The 19,504-nt window shown below is 41.9% G+C and overlaps 1 protein-coding gene across 2 annotated transcripts in view; it reads right to left on the bottom strand.

Annotated features, from left to right (window-relative positions):
* The window catches only part of LOC142140053 (cyclic nucleotide-binding domain-containing protein 2-like), a 251,867-nt gene that overhangs the window by 33,808 nt on the left and 198,555 nt on the right, over positions 1-19,504 (bottom strand). The window lies entirely within an intron of this gene.

Genomic DNA, 19,504 nt, shown 5'->3' with positions numbered 1-19,504 from the left:
AGACAGAAAGGGTAGATGTTAGTATATGATTATATACTATTGTCTATATATGCCTTTTCTAGGGGGTTGTTTTATTTGGTCATAATGGAAAGTTGTGTTTGTATCATTCAGGGTTTGTTAACATTTTGCACTATAATAACATTTCTGCACATTTTCAATACAGTGAGCCAACCGACAACATTGCTTCAAGAACAAGCAAGAGAGAACATCAGGCAGTCTACACTGCAATATCAGGTAAGAGAGAATGGCGCAATCTGTCTAACTTTCAATGCAGAATTTACTTTAACGACATTTTAATATGTTTGCAGAGTTAATTCATATTTTACACTTTTGTAGATATATATATATATATATATATATATATATATATATATATATATATATACACATAGTGGTGGAAGTGGGCTGGTGGTGTATACATATTGGTGGTGGGGCGCCCTGTACAAGGAGCTTACAGCTCCTCTGTCAGTCATTCTTCCTGAATTGTACTAAAATGGAATCAGCTGTGAATGCAACTATTTGTGAGGTGAGCTGTGACTTATCATTGGTCTGACCCCTGATTCTAATAAACTTTATGTTCACAACGTTTCTTTATGCAACATATGCTACATAGCATCATTGCACGAGGTGCCTAGCGTTTATTTCACATCCTACCTTGTTTGTCCTACAGTGTCTGTCACGGGCACTATAAGTTCTGCCCAGGATTCACCAGTTGACTATGCTTACCAGAGGGGCAGAGTTTGCACAGCGGTCCTCTGGCAGCAGGGTGAATAGTGGAACGTATATAACAGCTGATGGAGAGAGGATGCCAATGGAATTGATGACAGTCAGTGACTTACAGCTATACTGGTAGATGAGTCAGCGACTTGCAGCTATACTGGTAGATGAGTCAGCAACTTGCAGCTATAGTGGAAGGCAGGTTTCAACCACGGAGAGCAGGGTGGACATGAGCAGGTGAAGGAAGGTAATGGGAGAGTCAGTGGTCTGCGTTCAGCAAGTTGTACCACCGCTGTATAGGGAAGACTTGTCCAGGTGCAGGTAGGTAGCAGGAGAGTCAGTGGTCTGCGTTTAGCAAGTTGTACCACTGCTGTGAAGGGAAGACTTGTCCAGGTGCAGGTAGGTAGCGGGAAGTCAGTGGTCTGCGCTCAGCAAGTTGTACCACTGCTGTGATGAGAAGACTTGTCCAGGTGCAGGTAGGTAGAGGAGGCGTCAGTGGTCTGCGGACAGCTGAGGACACGAGCAGGATACAAGAGTCAGTAGCCGGTATGAGAACCGCTGATGAGCGGAGCAGGTAATCCAGCAGGAAGCTGAAGACACGAGCAGGACACAGGAGTCAGTAGCGGGTATGCGAACCACCTATGAGTAGAGCAGGTAATCAGCAGGAAGCTGAAGACACTAGCAGGACACAGGAGTCAGTAGCGGGTATGGGAACCACCGACGAGTAGAGCAGGTAATCAGCAGGAAACTGAGGACACGAGCAGGACACAGGAGACACCTTCAGAGACTCACAGGGAATGAGACTCAAGATCAGGCAACTATGTAATGTGCCTTAAATAGGGAGAGGTGCCCGATCCTCCAATTAGATTAAAAGCAAAGGTCATAAGAGTTCTTGGGTGCTGCGCATGCGCAGTCCATCAAGATGGCAGACGGCCGCGGCTCAGGACAGGTGCCGGCAGGAAGGCTAGAGAACCACGCACCAGCGAAGAGGCACTCACGGTCCGGTGAGTGACAGTGTCTCCCAATATATTGTGTTCCAATAGAGTTGTTTAGAGTTTCTTCCCATTGTATAGATATTATATATACACACATTCCCTCTTTTTAATTTAATCGGTACTAAACTATATCCAAAATCCATTCCTGTACTATCCATATAGGTATCAAATACCCCAATCAATACATTGCGTAGCATTTCATTTGATGTAGTTTTTATAACACGCTGTGTCATTTCTTTCTGCGCTTATCACTATCACTACCCCCTTAATTGAAGCCATCATTGTATTGTATTGTATTGTACTGTATTATTAGAAAGACTTAATAGTACATTTGTTGTATTGACATTATAGAGAATGGCAACTTGCAAGAAGAAAATAAATGTACCCCCCAAAATGGTGACTAACTTCCCTTGAACCAAAGTTGTGGTTTTGTATATATAAGTCCCGTAACACATGAAGATATTGACTGGTTAGCCCATGTTGGCAGTGCAGATGAACTTGTGGCTGGAGCTTGTATATTTAGTCACAACTAGGCAGAACATATATCAGGTCCTAGCACATGTAAAAACATCTGAAATGTCAATTAAGCACCAGTGACAATTCAAACCAGTTTTAGGATGAACATGCTGCAGAATTTATAGTCTATGAAGAAAGCTGGAACGAGATGACAGTCAATTTATTCTGTTGTGTCTTGTGGTTGGGGTAGTGTCACGGAATTGCAGAGATGGCCACTAACCGGTATTAGCGCAACTGAACAGGGAGGCGCAGAGTCTAACGTGCCCCGGTATTCACCAGGGACCCTCGCAAGGAGGTTTGGGCTTAGCTGCAGAGGGTACGCAGTTCGCAGTTCTCCAAGACAGTCACTGATGTAGCGGCAGTAGTAGACAGGCGTAGTCAGGCAATCCAGGTCAGAGCCAACCGAGCGGTGCAGTACAGAGGGAGGATCCAGAGAAAAGTCAGGTCAAGCCAAATAGTCAAACCAGCCGGGCAGCGAGGTACCAAAACGAAACACAGGAGAGTAGTCACAGGAAGCCGAGTCAGAACCGAATAACACACTGGATCAGAAGTTCAGGAAACGCTGGAGCTGGAGTGATCCAATACTCTGGCACTAGACATGTGTCAGAGGCTGCTTTATATACCCTAAGGTGCATCCTGATTGGGTTAGGGAGATTTTGGCAGTAAGACAAGCTGGCTGCAGACAGGTGAGCAGAGATAGCGTCCCGTTGCTAGGCAACAGGACGTGGTTGCTGAGAAGATGCAGGCGTCTGTCTCCTGCACCAAGTGTCAGTGCGGAGACGGCGCCTGACAGGTAGAAACTGTGATCACTTAAGGTCAATTTCTGCCAGCAAAGAGTACAGCATTTCATAGCCAAATGTGGAATTATATCACAGAACAGTCTAGAAAATTGAAATCATCTCTATTGTACTGTATTGTAATAGTAATCCTAGATCTGGCATTGACAATAAAGGGCAAATGTGCTCAGATCACTAAGTACATTGTACAAGAAAAGAAGCAATGCCGGTGTTAGTGGTAATGAAGTAAAGTATTGCTGATGCATCCGTGTCTATGTTATTTATCAATTGAAATTGAGTGAGTGGCAAACAGTTGTACACAATGCAAAGCAACCTATGTTTACAGTTTCCGGTGATGTGGCCTTACAATTTAAAATTAAATTAGACATTCTATTTTCAGAGACTACTTACAAATTTGTATCAAGCAGTGATGATGAAGAGGATACATCATGCAACGAGATGTAACAAGATGAGGCTAATAATTTTCAGGTACATGATTAGCTGCTAAAAAAATTGACTGCTTCCCATACAACATCTGAGAAGTACAACTCCAGTTATCTCACCCCTAAAAAAACATTATAATGTAAAGAGAACAAATCCAATTAAAAAAAAGTAAATATTTTTCTTGAAATAGGTGGTGAAGGTGATCGTTTGGATTATGAATATAATAATGGATCAGGTTAATTTACAATTATCTACCCGGTCATTATCTCCATGGCTAACAAACACTTTCCCCCAGCATGCAGTGCTGCTGATGTACAAAGCATTTTGTTGGTGGCTGCACACTCTGTTCATTTTAATTGATCCTACGCAGTGCAGCACGGAACATGTTACAAGCACTTCAGGTAAGGAAGAGCTGGCATTGCACAAGATAAGAATGGAGGTCTTATGCAGCTTTATGTGCCAATGTTTTATGTTAATACGTCATATTAGCATCAACAGGCCCACCCAATAGGAACTCCTAACAACGTACCAGTGAAAACAGGGTAAGGAAAGGAAAGCAAGGAGTAGGTCTAAGAATTTATATGAAGGTAGAGTCTAAAGCAGCGCTGGGCTCTTGCCTGTTGCTCCCGATCTCTCTTATTCTCTGCAGGGAGATCGTACACCAATCAGAGGAGGAGTTAGTGCAGTGCATTCTGTGCTACATCCTCCCCCTCCTTCCTCTGTGGTCTCTGGCTGTGCAGCTAGGTGTGGGAGGTGTGAGTGGCATGTGGGGAAGTGTGAGGAGTAAATGGGGAGGTGTGAGGTGTATAAGGGGAGATCTCAGTGGCATGCGAGAGGCATATGCCACTCTGGCCCTGTGGTATCTGTGCTGGGGATGACTTAAGGATTTCCTATTGCCCATACCTCTTTCACCATCCGATGTGTCACGCAACAGTAACAGAAACAGCAAAATTCCTGGGAGACCAAGACTCACTTTCTAAACAAGCCTCCTGCTCCCCGTCCACACCACCACCTCTGGACCTGAGTCTTTAAGGAGTGCAAAGCATAAAAAAGGAGGAACTTTGCACCTGGGTAAAACCATGTTGCATTGGAGGGGGAGGTAAATTTAAAATGTGATGGAAGATTTATAGTTGGGGAAGGGCATGTCCTAGATCAACTTTAAATTTCAGTGTAAAAATAAAGCTGTCAAGTATTTGTTGGCTACGTGAAAAAAGACAGTATTTTCCTTATGTGCAAAAAATTAAACTAATTTGCACCCCTTGCATTGTAACATGGTTTGTCCTGGGGAACATTTACTAATTTGTTTTGCTTCATTTTCCTTAATGACTCAGGCCCTCTGTCTCAATTAAACAGACTAATATGTCAAATGGCATGATTGCATTAAGCACAATGAACAACGGACCAGTAGATTGAATCAACAGGCTAAATATGCTATACTCATCCTGTGCAATTATCCCTTCTTCCAAACCAGTGCTACTCCTAGTTGCAGCAACTACTGCGAGAGAGGTCGAATGAGACAAACCCTCCCCTAAGCTGAACAACATTTGTAGCATCAATTGGCATCCTGGAGGCTGCAGTGCCACTTCATCTAGTAGTTAAAACAGCTGGTGAGCCTGCCACAGGACCACAACCATCTGCACGTCTGCTAACAATAATGCCTTATTTTACCTTCGGAATCCAAGTATTCAATGACCTGCGCTTGGCTTGGATTCGAAATCCCAAAAAATTCAAAAAAAGAATTACACTGTGTTTTTATACTGCATGCAATCATTTATTCCATGCTGCTCAGCCGTTGAACTTGTCTTGTCTAAATTACATTTTTTTTTTCTACTGTGTGCATTACATGTTTTGTAACTATGTCTAATGCTGTCAGCGACGGCCTGGTAATGACTAATACTGAGTAAAATGCCTTACATGTTATAAAGCTAGTGGGCTGGAAACTTTAATTTACTGACTGCAGTTTAAAAAATTACAGGTCACAAAGTCATCTGAGTTAAAAAAAAATATATATAAATCCATCCTGTAATTGCTTCCTCTCTGATAATCATTTTCCAGTTATACTAGACATAAGAAACAATCCTTCCCTCATTCTAAAACAATAAGATGAGAATTCGAACATATAGTAAATTTTAGTAACTTTGTATATTGTTTTGCAGCTTTTTAGTTACTTTTGTATATTTGTATTCTTAGGGGTTTTTTTTTACTTTATTTTTTGCTAATACATATCAAAATCTGTTTGAGTGTCTGATCTGGTAGAGAATTTTATTTACACCTACACTATTCTAATAATTATTATTGTCCATTTATTATAAAGTGCCAACATATTTTGCAACACTCCACTGTGCAATAGGGAAATAAAGAGAACATTTATTGATTACAAGGCAGAATTATACATAATTACAAAATCTGAGAGGTCCCTGCTCACTGGAGCTTAGTTTAAAAGATTAATGAAATGTATTCTCTATGGAGAGATCAAGTGGCTTTTCCTCATATTGCAGAGGATGTGTTAGTGACTTTGCAAACATCTACAGAGAGAATTTAAGGTCAGTTCCTACCATCAGGTGACGTGAGGTGAGAACCCCATAGGCAAATCGAGGGCGGGGGGTTCTCCCGTCTCTCCGTCTCATCCATGTGTCTGTCTGTCTTCCCCTCCCTTTAGATTGTTCGCTCCTTTGAGCAGGGCTCTCCTACCTTCTGTTTCCATCACTTTTAACTGCGCTCTCCAGCTACTCAGCTCACCTCCTCTCGGTCCCTCTGCCCTCTGTCTCCTCTCGCTTCTCTCCGCTCCCCTCAGTGACTCTCAACCTGTCATCCGTGCCCACCCTCTTGGGCCATAGTTACCTGCCTATACTCACTTTTCCCCTCCCTCCCTCTCTTTCATGCTGTGCCTGAGCCCCCAGAGTTATAGTGCTTACTGTTACTTGTACTGTGCTGTTTCACCTTGTACTGTGCCATTGTTTGTCCTAGGGATACTTTGTGGCGCCCTATAAATAAAAATTAATAATAATAATAGTTGCTGGAAATCCCCCTCCAAGACCGGGGCACTGTATAATTGAGGTGGCTGGACCCTGCTCCCGCTTCACACAGATCTGCTTGAAAAGGAGCTGCGTGCACCTAACAGCATTGCCCATGTATTTTATGGGGATAGAAAGAGTTGGAGAGCAGCCAAGCACTGTCTAAAATTATAGCCACACCCCCATGCATGCTGGTCACGCCCACTGGCGGCGTGGTGTGGAAACACCCCTCTACAAATCCTGCGTTTGCCCCTGAACCCCATCTCAAAAGACACAATTATAGGGGTGACATAGATTAAGTTTTACTCCTTTCAAATTCAAAGTGTGCCACCTTGTTCTAGAAATCCTCTTATCTTTAAAACTGCCATCCCGAACTCTATTAATATATTTGAATGTTTCTTTCCTGTCACCTCTATCCCTTCCCTGTTGTGCAGCTTTAGAAGTCTTTGCTGATAAACTTTGTAATGCAGCCCGTGCAAAATATTAGTAGATCTACTTTGATTTTTTCTATTGTATGAAAGTATTTTTGAAGACAAAACATCCAGAACTTTACACAGTATTCAAGGTGAGGTCCTACTAGTGACCTATAAAGTAATGTATCCTCCATTGTCCTGCAACTAAGGCCTGAGTTATTAAGGAAAGTAAGGCAATATAAAGGATTAAATGTTCTCCGGGAAGAACCATGTTACAATGCAAGGGGTGCAAATTAGTTTATTATTTTGCACATAAGTTAACTACTGGCTGTTGTTTCATGAAGCACACAAAAACTTCATAGTTTTATTTTTACAATGAAATTTAAAGTTGATCTAGGTCATGTCCCACCCTCACTATAAATCTGTCCCCACACTTTAAATTTACCTCCCCCTTCAATGCAACATGGTTTTGCCCAGGTGTAAAGTTACTCCTTTTTTATGCTTTGCTCTCCTTAATGACTCAGGCCCAATATCTCTGCCTATACAGCCAAGTATTCAACTGGCATCTCCCATTATGTTACTATGCTGCTCACTGACCTTCATCATCTGAAACTATAGCTCCAAAGTCCCTGACTCCTGTTCTGGAGATTACGTCACCATATATTCCTTATTCTGGTTTCTGAATTGTGTGCCTCACATGCATTATTTGCATTTAGCGGTATTAAATTTAAGGTTCTACACATTATTCCACTGCTTACATCTACAACAATGCATTACCATTGTCCTCTGGAAAATGTGACAGTTGGATATACACCTGTGCATGTGCTGGTTGCTCTGGAAACTGTGACAGTTAGTGAACTCTCCCTGTGCTTCTGCTGGGCGGTCGGGAACTTTTGACCTACTGGGTAGTCTGGAAACTGGGACAGTTATTTGCAGCCCTGCTTGGTGACCTGGAACATGGGACCTGTTGGGTGGTCTGGAAGCTTGAACAGTTAATTGCAGCCACAAATATCAGCGCGTTTCGCGGGGATCATGCCCGGCAATGTATGATGAAAGACGTTATACATATATTGTTGTGTATAAAGAAATTATTTGGTTCCTTTAAGATAGTGATTGTCAATATAGTTATTTATTCATTATACTCCGTTGTTAAAATTTCTACATGTACTGTAGAGTAGGGATGTGCACCGGCGACTTTTGAGGTCTCGTGTTTTGTGTTTTGGATCCGGATTTTCGTTATTTTTGGGGTTCGGATTTGTCTCGCAAAACACTTGACGAAAGGTCTCGGTTCGGATTTAAGGTTTTGGATTCGGATTTTTTTTGAAAAAAACATAAAAAGTTTAAAAATCAAGTTTTTGGGCTTATTTTCACTCCTAGGCTATTATTAACCTCAATAACATTCAATAACAAGCATTTCCACTAATTTACAGTGTATTCTGAACACCTCACAATATAGTTATTAGTCCAAAACGTTGCAACAAGGTATCTTTCTGGACTGCGTAGAGGAGTGGGTCACCACAATATATATTAAAAACCCTGAACTTTTATGATTCGCACCAATAAATGTACCTGGACTGAGTAGAGGAGTGGGTCACCACAATATATATTAAAAACCCTGAACTTTTATGATTCGCACCAATAAATGTACCTGGACTGCGTAGAGGAGTGGGTCACCACAATATATATTAAAAACCCTGAACTTTTATGAATCGCACCAATAAATGTACCTGGACTGCGTAGAGGAGTGGGTCACCACAATATATATAATAAGAAAACCATCAACTTGTTTGATTCGCACCAATAAATGTACCTGGACTGCGTAGAGGAGTGGGTCACCACAATATATTAAAAACCCTGAACTTTTATGAATCGCACCAATAAATGTACCTGGACTGCGTAGAGGAGTGGGTCACCACAATATATTAAAAACCCTGAACTTTTATGAATCGCACCAATAAATGTACCTGGACTGCGTAGAGGAGTGGGTCACCACAATATATATTAAAAACCCTGAACTTTTATGAATCGCACCAATAAATGTACCTGGACTGCGTAGAGGAGTGGGTCACCACAATATATATAATAAGAAAACCATCAACTTGTTTGATTCGCACCAATAAATGTACCTGGACTGCGTAGAGGAGTGGGTCACCACAATATATTAAAAACCCTGAACTTTTATGAATCGCACCAATAAATGTACCTGGACTGCGTAGAGGAGTGGGTCACCACAATATATTAAAAACCCTGAACTTTTATGAATCGCACCAATAAATGTACCTGGACTGCGTAGAGGAGTGGGTCACCACAATATATATTAAAAACCCTGAACTTTTATGATTCGCACCAATAAATGTACCTGGACTGCGTAGAGGAGTGGGTCACCACAATATATATTAAAAACCCTGAACTTTTATGATTCGCACCAATAAATGTACCTGGACTGCGTAAAGGAGTGGGTCACCACAATATCTTAAAAACCCTGAACTTTTATGAATCGCACCAATAAATGTACCTGGACTGCGTAGAGGAGTGGGTCACCACAAGATATATAATAAGAAAACCATCAACTTGTATGATTCGCACCAATAAATGTACCTGGACTGCGTAGAGGAGTGGGTCACCACAATATATATTAAAAACCCTGAACTTTTATGAATCGCACCAATAAATGTACCTGGACTGCGTAGAGGAGTGGGTCACCACAATATCTTAAAAACCCTGAACTTTTATGAATCGCACCAATAAATGTACCTGGACTGCGTAGAGGAGTGGGTCACCACAAGATATATAATAAGAAAACCATCAACTTGTATGATTCGCACCAATAAATGTACCTGGACTGCGTAGAGGAGTGGGTCACCACAATATATTAAAAACCCTGAACTTTTATGAATCGCACCAATAAATGTACCTGGACTGCGTAGAGGAGTGGGTCACCACAATATCTTAAAAACCCTGAACTTTTATGAATCGCACCAATAAATGTACCTGGACTGCGTAGAGGAGTGGGTCACCACAAGATATATAATAAGAAAACCATCAACTTGTATGATTCGCACCAATAAATGTACCTGGACTGCGTAGAGGAGTGGGTCACCACAATATATTAAAAACCCTGAACTTTTATGAATCGCACCAATAAATGTACCTGGACTGCGTAGAGGAGTGGGTCACCACAATATATTAAAAACCCTGAACTTTCATGAATCGCACCAATAAATGTACCTGGACTGCGTAGAGGAGTGGGTCACCACAATATCTTAAAAACCCTGAACTTTTATGAATCGCACCAATAAATGTACCTGGACTGCGTAGAGGAGTGGGTCACCACAAGATATATAATAAGAAAACCATCAACTTGTATGATTCGCACCAATAAATGTACCTGGACTGCGTAGAGGAGTGGGTCACCACAATATATATTAAAAACCCTGAACTTGTAAGATTCGCACCAATAAATGTACCTGGACTGCGTAGAGGAGTGGGTCACCACAATATATATTAAAAACCCTGAACTTTTATGAATCGCACCAATAAATGTACCTGGACTGCGTAGAGGAGTGGGTCACCACAATATATTAAAAACCCTGAACTTTTATGAATCGCACCAATAAATGTACCTGGACTGCGTAGAGGAGTGGGTCACCACAAGATATATAATAAGAAAACCATCAACTTGTATGATTCGCACCAATAAATGTACCTGGACTGCGTAGAGGAGTGGGTCACCACAATATATTAAAAACCCTGAACTTTTATGATTCGCACCAATAAATGTACCTGGACTGCGTAGAGGAGTGGGTCACCACAATATATTAAAAACCCTGAACTTTTATGATTCGCACCAATAAATGTACCTGGACTGCCTAGAGGAGTGGGCACTGGGCACCACAATAAAATATATAAAAAACCTTCAACAGGTCTGCATTACACTACACATACGGCTGCTCCTCCATCCTCTCCATCATATACATGTTGGAGTTTTAGCGTGTGACAACCTCTTGTTTTTGATAATGTCAGTGCATTTTGAATATTTTTCAATTTGCCCCACACCACTGAATGTACTTTATCTATGATACGCATCTATCTATCTTGACTGCGTAGTGTGGTGGCCCCGGTACACAATTTGGTACCGAGGCCACAATATAATTAAAAAACCCTCCACGTGTCAGAATTCCACCAAAAAAGGGTATGGACTGCGTAGTGTGGTGGCCCCGGTACACAATTTGATACCGGGGCCACAATACCTCCTCCAAACATGGTACAGACAATTCGTCATTGAGATCCCATCAAGTATGTTAAAGACAGACAGGGTCCAAGTGTTATTGGTTGACTTTGTAAACCAAAAAACTGTCCCTGTTGCACATAGTCGTGCAATGAAGACTGACTTTTTCATTTAAAGGCACCATCTTTCAAGTGTAGTGTTTGTAAGTCTAAGTCATATTATACTTTTGGTAAAATTGGTTTATTTTGTTCCTCTTTATGGTAACTACTAATAGAATTAAAGTATTAAATAGAAGCGGCAGTTCCTCTTTATGGTAACTACTAATAGAATTAAAGTATTAAATAGAATTAAAGTATGAAATAGAATTAAAGTATTAAATAGAATTAAAGTATGAAATAGAATTAAAGTATTAAATAGAATTAAAGTATTAAATAGAGTGGTATAGAGTTGTAGTGTGGTATAGATAGAGTGGTCCCCACAATATAATAATAAAACCCTCAACTGGTCTGAATTCCACCAAACAAGTATCTGGACTGCGTAGTGTGGTGGCCCCGGTACACAATTTGGTACCGAGGCCACAATATAATTAAAAAATTGGCCATCAACTGTCACCGTTGTTTAACATCTGATACACCTAAATATGGACTGCACAGTGGAGTGGCCCCGGTAGTAAATTAGGTGCCGGGGCCACAATACCTCCTCCAACTTCCAAGTGTAGTGTTTATAAAGACAGACAGCGTCGAAGTGTTATTAGTTGACTTTCTTAACCCTAAAATTGTCCCTGTTGCAAATATTCGTGCAATGGACAGTTACTTTTTTATTGAAAGACTCAAGCTTTCAAGTGTAGTGTTTATAAAATATAAACAACAATACAGTAGTTTTAGAGCACGTCAATACCTCTTGTTTTAAATTATGACACGGCATTTTACTTTTGGTTTAATTTCTTGAATTTTTTTAAATTTGGTTTTACTTTTTGAACATGGCAAACGACTGTTGATTGGTCATATAATGCAAAGAAAAAAGGTCCAAGATGGAATTGTCCTTGGGCCCTCACACCCACCCTTATGTTGTTGAAATAGGACATGCACACTTTAACAAACCAATCATTTCAGCGACAGGGCCTACCAAACAACTTTGGCTGAAATGATTGGTTTGTTTGGGCCCCCACACCAAAAAAGCTATTCATCTCTCCCTGTACAGACTAAACAGGCTCTACTGAGGCAAGATGTCGTCCTCATCCTCAACCTCTGATTCCTCTCCCCCTACAGTGTGTACTTCCTCCTCATCACACATTATCAATTCGTCCCCGCTGGACTCCACAACCACAGGTCCCTCTGTAATATCTGGAGGGCAGTGCTGTACTTCATTGAGGAATTGATTATTCATTTTTATAAACATCATTTTTTCAACGTTGTGAGGAAGCAACCTCCTTCGCCGCTCACTGACCAGGTTCCCCGCTGCACTAAAAACTCTTTCCGAGTACACACTGGAGGGGGGACAACTCAGGTAAAATAGAGCCAGTTTGTACAGGGGCTTCCAAACTGCCTTTTTTTCCTGCCAGTAACAATATGGACTGTCTGACATGTCTACTTGGATGGTGTCAGCAAAGTAATCATCCACAATTTTTTCTATTGTGACAGCATCCAATGCAGCGAGAGTAGACATGTCTGCAATGGTTGGCAGGTCCTTAAGTCCGGACCAGATGTTATCAGCATCCCCGCCAGTGCCTCTTTTGGGAAAACTGAGCTTTTTCCTCGCAGCCATAGATGTGGAAGAATATGAGGGTGGAGCTGTTGGCATGTCACGGTCCTCTTCAGAGGACAATCTCCTGACCAGCAGGTCTTTGCACCGCTGTAGACTTGTGTCTGCCGGAAACAGAGACACAACATACGCTTTAAACCGAGGATCGAGCACGGTGGCCAGAATGTATTCCTCTGACTTTAAAAGAGTGACCACCCTCGGATCCTGGCAAAGCGTACGAAGGGCTACATCCACAAGAGCTACATGCTTGGTGTAATCGCAATGGCTTACCAGCTCCTCCCTCACTTTCTCCAGCTGCTTCTGCAACAGCCTGATCAGGGGAATGACCTGACTCAAGCTGGCAGTGTCGGAACTGACTTCTCGTGTGGCAAGTTCAAATGGCTGCAGAACCTTGCACAACACGGAAATCAGTCTCCACTGCGCTTGACTGAGGCGCATCCCCACTCCTTTGCCTATGTCGTAGGTGGCTGTGTAGGCCTGAATGGCCTTTTGCTGCTCCTCCATCCTCTGCAGCATATAGAGGGTGGAGTTCCAGCGCGTCACAACCTCTTGTTTGAGGTGATGGCAGGGCAGGTTCATGCTTTTTTGATGTGCCTCTAGTCTGCGGTAGGCACTGGCTGAACGCCGAAAGTGTCCAGCAATTTTGCGCGCCACCGCAAGCATCTCCTGCACACCCCTGTCACTCTTGAGGTAATGCTGCACCACCAAATTAATGGTGTGGGCAAAACATGGGACGTGCTGGAAATTGCCCATATTTAATGCCCGCACAATGTTACTGGCATTGTCTGACACCACAAATCCCCATGAGAGTCTAAGTGGGGTAAGCCACTGGGAGATAATTTCCCTCATTTTCTCTAATATGTTGTCAGCGTTGTGCCTCTTATTAAAGCCTGTAATACACAATGTTGCCTGCCTTTGCATGAGCAGCCATTTTGTAGATGCTGCTACTGATGCAGCTGTTGCTGTTGCTGCGGAAGGGGATGCATCTACCCAGTGGGCTGTCACAGTCATATAGTCCTTCGTTTGCCCAGAACCACTTGTCCACATGTCCGTGGTTAAGTGGACAGTGGGTACATTCGCATTTTTAAGAGCACTGAGGACACTTGATCGTACTTCTCTGTACATTTTTGGTATCGCCTGCCTAGTGAAGTGGAATCTCGACGGGATTTGGTACCGGGGACACAATACCTCCATCAACCCTCTAAATCCCACTCCACTGATGGCGGACACCGGGCGCACGTCTAACACCAACATTGCAGTTACAGCCGCAGTTATACGCTTTGCAATAGGGTGACTACTATCGTATTTTGTGGTCATGGCAAACGACTGTTGGACGGTCAATTGTTTTGTGAAAGACTTAGCGGTCTTACGACTTCCCCTCTGGGAAGATGACCGACTAACAGCAGCAACAGCAGCAGTGGCAGTAGTAGGCGTACCGCTGCAGGATTCCTCGGATGAATCCCGTATTGAGGAGGACTCAGTCTGGCTGCTGACTTGGGCTGCAGGACTGAATCTGATGGAGATTGTGGAGGAAGTTGACGAGGAGGGTGTTGCTGGTGTGTATCCAACTGGACCACGGGATTTAGGTGTCCCTGTACCGATGAGGGTCCTAGCCCCAGTTCCTGAACTAACCACTGAACTATGAAGGTTATTCAGGTGACGTATAAGGGAGGATGTTCCTAGGTGGGCAAGATCCTTACCCCTGCTTATTTGAGCTTTACATAAGCTAAATATGGCCATACATTGGTTGTCTGGATTTGGATAAAAATAACTCCAGACCGAAGAGGTGCATTTTTTGGTCTTCTGACCAGGCATGACAATGGGCTTTTTCATCCCATGGACATCAGCTGTTTCCCCCCCTGGTGCCTCATTTACAATAACCACATCACCATCCTCATCATCAAGTTCCTCCACAGCGCCAGCTACATCATCAATAGCCTCCTCCCGAGCCACCTCTTCCCGTACAGTGATGGGAAGGTCAGGCTTGACAACCACCAACATCCTTGGACTCGCCTTGTGGATTTGTGATAATTTCTCTTTAGAAGGCAGAGTTGTTTGCTGTTTTGTTGCTGACAGCATAACTCTCTTCAATTTTTTGTAGGGGGGGGGAGGAGGAGGAGGGCTAAGATCCGTGGGTGAAGCTGAACCACTAGTCATGAACACGGGCCAGGGCCTAAGCCGTTCCTTGCCACTCCGTGTCGTAAATGGCATATTGGCAACTTTACGTTTCTCCTCAGATGATTTTAAGTTTCTCTTTTTGCTACTTTTTCTTAACTTGGGCATTTTGGATTTTACATGCCCGGTACTACGAGATTGGGCATCGGGCTTGGAAGACGACGTTGATGGCATTTCATCGTCTATGTCATGACTAGTGGCAGCAGCTTCAGCATTAGGAGGAAGTGGGTCTTGATCTTTCCCTACTTTATCCTCCAAATTTTTGGTCTCCATTATATGTAGCACAAGATACTGCAGAATGTGTGAACTTGGTAATATTGCAGTACCAATGGACTTATACTGCTGTATTGGTTTTGCAAATTTGGTTATAATTATTATATTTATTTATTTTTTTTAATTTTTTTTTTTTTTTTACTTTTTTTTTATTTTTTAAAAACTTGGGAATAATGGGGAAATAACTATGCCCTTAGAAGCACAGAGCACAGGACACAGCACCACTGGACTGAACAGGACACGGCACAGGACCCAGCAGCACTACGGAACTCAGCAGGACAGAGCACAGGACACAGCACCACTGGACTGATTCTGCAGAATGTGTGAACTTTGTAATATTGCAGTACCAATGGACTTATACTGCTGGATTGGTTTTGCAAATTTGGTTATAATTATATATATTTTTTTTTTTTTTAAATTTTTTATTTTTTTTTACTTTTTTTTTATTTTTTAAAAACTTGGGAATAATGGGGAAATAACTATGCCCTTAGAAGCACAGAGCACAGGACACAGCACCACTGGACTGAACAGGACACGGCACAGGACCCAGCAGCACTACGGAACTCAGCAGGACAGAGCACAGGACACAGCACCACTGGACTGATACTGCAGAATGTGTAAACTTTGTAATATTGCAGTACCACTGGACTTTTACTGCTGAATGTGTGAACTTGGTAATATTGCAGTACCAATGGGCTTATACTGCAGGATTGGTTGTGCAAATTTTGTGGTAATTAAAAAAAATTAAAGTTAGTTTTTGGTATTTTTTTAAAAAACTTTTTTTTATTTTTTTAAACACAGGGGAATATTGGGGAAATAACTATGCCCTTAGAAGCACAGAGCACAGGACACAGCACAACTGGACTGAACAGGACACAGCACAGGACCCAGCAGCACCACTGACCTCAGAAGGACAGAGCACAGCACACAGCACCACTGGACTGATACTGCAGAACACAGCACAGCACAGCACAGCACAGCACAGAACTAAACAGCACAGCACAGAACTAAACAGCACAGCACGAGATCTACCAGGACAGAGGACCACCTAACACACCCTCCCTCTACCCTGATCAATGCCCGAGTGAAGATGGCGGCGACTAGCGGGGAATTTATAGGATCCGAGTATCGCGAGATCCGACAACGGGATTATGAGTCAGAGCCTCAGTTTCACATTTGAATTTGGCGCCAATACCCGGATCTGTCTCGGATCCGACTCGGATCCGCAACGTTCGGGTGGGCTCGGATTTCATAAATCCGAGTGCGCTCATCCCTACTGTAGAGTGTAAAAAGTTATTGAATTCTGTTAATAACTTAATTTAGTCATTACATTTAAGTTTAATTTAAGGCATTTACCGCTGGGTTTCTCTAGTTACTATTGAATACATTACTCCAAATGAGACCCAAGAATGTTGCTTTATTACCAGACCCTCATCTGAGCTTACACCGGTATCTACTGTGTTCTTCAGCAAAATCATTATCCATTAAATTATCTTTCAGTCAAATCCAAGGATTTTAAGTTTCTGAATTAATTAATGCATTCATTTATTATACAGTATATTTATATTTACATATATCAACATAATCTCCATGCTGCCTCGGATCTTGTAAGTTGTTTGATTCTGAATAGTTAACAATTAATATAAAAATGTGATTGCATTCAATTCACTACTATTGATGTGAGACTCGCGGGCCCATAATTATGACTTTCGTACTTACTGCCTTTTATTTTTGTGTAGTGGGACCATATTTACCATTCTTCAATCACCTGGAATTATACCTATCAGCAGCAATTGGTTAAAAAGTTTGTTTAATGATGCCACAGGCACCTCTTACTCCTTTTAATGCTCTTGGATGCAGTGGTTGAAGTGGATATTTAGAAGTGGCGATATGTAACTGAATGGACGGGGACCACCTGGCCCCTGAAACTTTAGGGAATTTAATTTTAGCCGTAATTTTAACAATATTTTGTAAAATACAGAGAAATGTTAAATCTTATCCCCCACCTCTCCCATGTCTCCCACACACATCCACACAGAAACAGAGAGAGACACACACACACACACACACACACACCCGGTTTTGTCATTTCCCGCAAGTTCAGAGTCTTCGCAGCTTAAATTTAAAGCGGCTGATACTGACCCATTCCCACCCACGTGGCAGGCCGATCAGTGCTCTTTGGAAAGTCCAAATAACTTGGAAGTCTTGGAAGTAGGCAACAGTTATTTATATTTTATTTTTCAACGCTGGTGTGTAGAATCCCTTACGTTCATGATTGATTCTGTATGCATAAAGAATTGCACAGTGCAATTTAACTTATTCTATATACTGATGCATAGTTGGCTGCAATGTGGGTGTAAATTACTCTTAAATAAAGAGTATTTGCACCTTATGGTATGTGCAAAAGATACACCTCCAAGCAAGTGTATGTGCGGGTTTCATTTACTCTATTAACCCAGCATTAGAACATATATTCTCTCCTCTTCAAACATCTCCAGTTGCAGGCAGGAATAAGTGCCAGAATCTCACATATGTGTGTGGCCACTTTCTGCGCAGCACAGTAGCTCAGTGGTTAGCACTTCTGCCTTACAACACTGGGGTCATGAGTTCATCTCCTGTCCATGGCCTTATCTGTGTGGAGTTTGTATGTTCTCGCCGTGTTTGCATGGGTTTCCTCTGGGTGCTCCAGTTTCCTTCCACACTCCAAAAGCATACTGGTAGGTTAATTGGCTGCTAACAAATTGACCCTAGTGTGTGTGTGTGTGTGTGTGTGTGTGTCTGTGTGTGTGTGTGTGTGTGTGTGTGTGTGTGTCTGTGTGTGTGTTAGGGAATTTAGACTGTAAGCCCCAATGAGGCAGGGACTGATGTGAGCGAGTTCTCTGTACAGCGCTGCGGAATTAGTGGCGCTATATAAATAAATGGTGATGATGATGATGTACAAAGCGATTTCTAGTTTGCATACTTCAGTGATTTGTGACTTTGAAACAGAATCATGTGATTATTCTCTATTTGAAGTATATCTGTCTATCTATATAGTGATTGTAATCTAAGGGAGTGAGAATCTGTGTGTGCCTATATCTGTGCATTCTTACATGATAGAAACTTTCTAATATATCAAGGGTGCAGGAGGGAAACATTCTACAAAGGAAGAGAAGTATTAGAAAACGAGGACATGCACTGACACTGGGGGAAGTAGGTTCAGAGGAAGAACTGCTTCACAGACAGTGTAGTGGATAAGTGGAATAGCCTCTCATCAGAGGTGGTAGATGCTAATACAGTAGAGCAGTTTAAACATGCTTGGGATAGACATAACAATATCCTTACAAAGAACTAAGGATCAAATAGGATTCAAGGTTACCATAGGTTAAGATATAGCCAGATTAGAGAGAGAGAGAGAGAGAGAGAGAGAGAGAGAGAGAGAGATTTAAACACTGGAGCAGCATCCAGTCTTCATTTTTCAGCCAATGAAAACTGCTCTGGTGATCACTCCCACAAATTGCCAGGGCACAGACAGAGGTGCAGTATGAATGGTGTTTCTGTGCTGGGATGCTCCGAGCCCCTGCAAAAACCCGGCTTCAAAAACCCGGGATATTGCAGGGGCGGCAGTATGAAAGTGGTATTAGATATACTACACGTACTAGTGTACGTCCCACTATGCATCATTCCCTAGGTGTAATTCTAAGTAACATTTATTTATTTTACTTTTTATGAAGGTGTATCCCTCAATATATTTGCTTACCCTGTATTTATGAATAACATTGTCTGATTCCAACAATATGTTGGTACTATATTAAATTGATAGAAAAAATTACAATTATTACACAAAATAATCTAACAATGAGTATCTCTTATTTTATTGTACTATTATCAGATAATGTGACTGTTATAGCTTTTGTCAGCGGTTTGGATCGGCTCTATTCCGTGATTGAAGAGATTCCTTTATTTCCAAAATACATCACCGGGGCAAAGTAAGGTAAAAGTTTTTTAAAAAAAACAAACCCACTGTATCTGGCTGTTCTTTAATCATGTTCCGTTTTGGGATAAAAGCATTTCAATGTCAAATATGCATACTGATGCAATTTAATGGGCCCATACAATTATAATTATCTAGTCAAAGCAGAGTTAAAGATCAGAAATAAAATATTCTAAAAACGGCGATGAAGGCACAATAACAGACTTTAATTGGAAACTG

This window comes from Mixophyes fleayi, chromosome 2, assembly GCF_038048845.1.
Source record: "Mixophyes fleayi isolate aMixFle1 chromosome 2, aMixFle1.hap1, whole genome shotgun sequence".
NCBI lineage: Eukaryota > Metazoa > Chordata > Amphibia > Anura > Limnodynastidae > Mixophyes > Mixophyes fleayi.
This window is presented reverse-complemented; position numbering and strand designations above follow the sequence as displayed.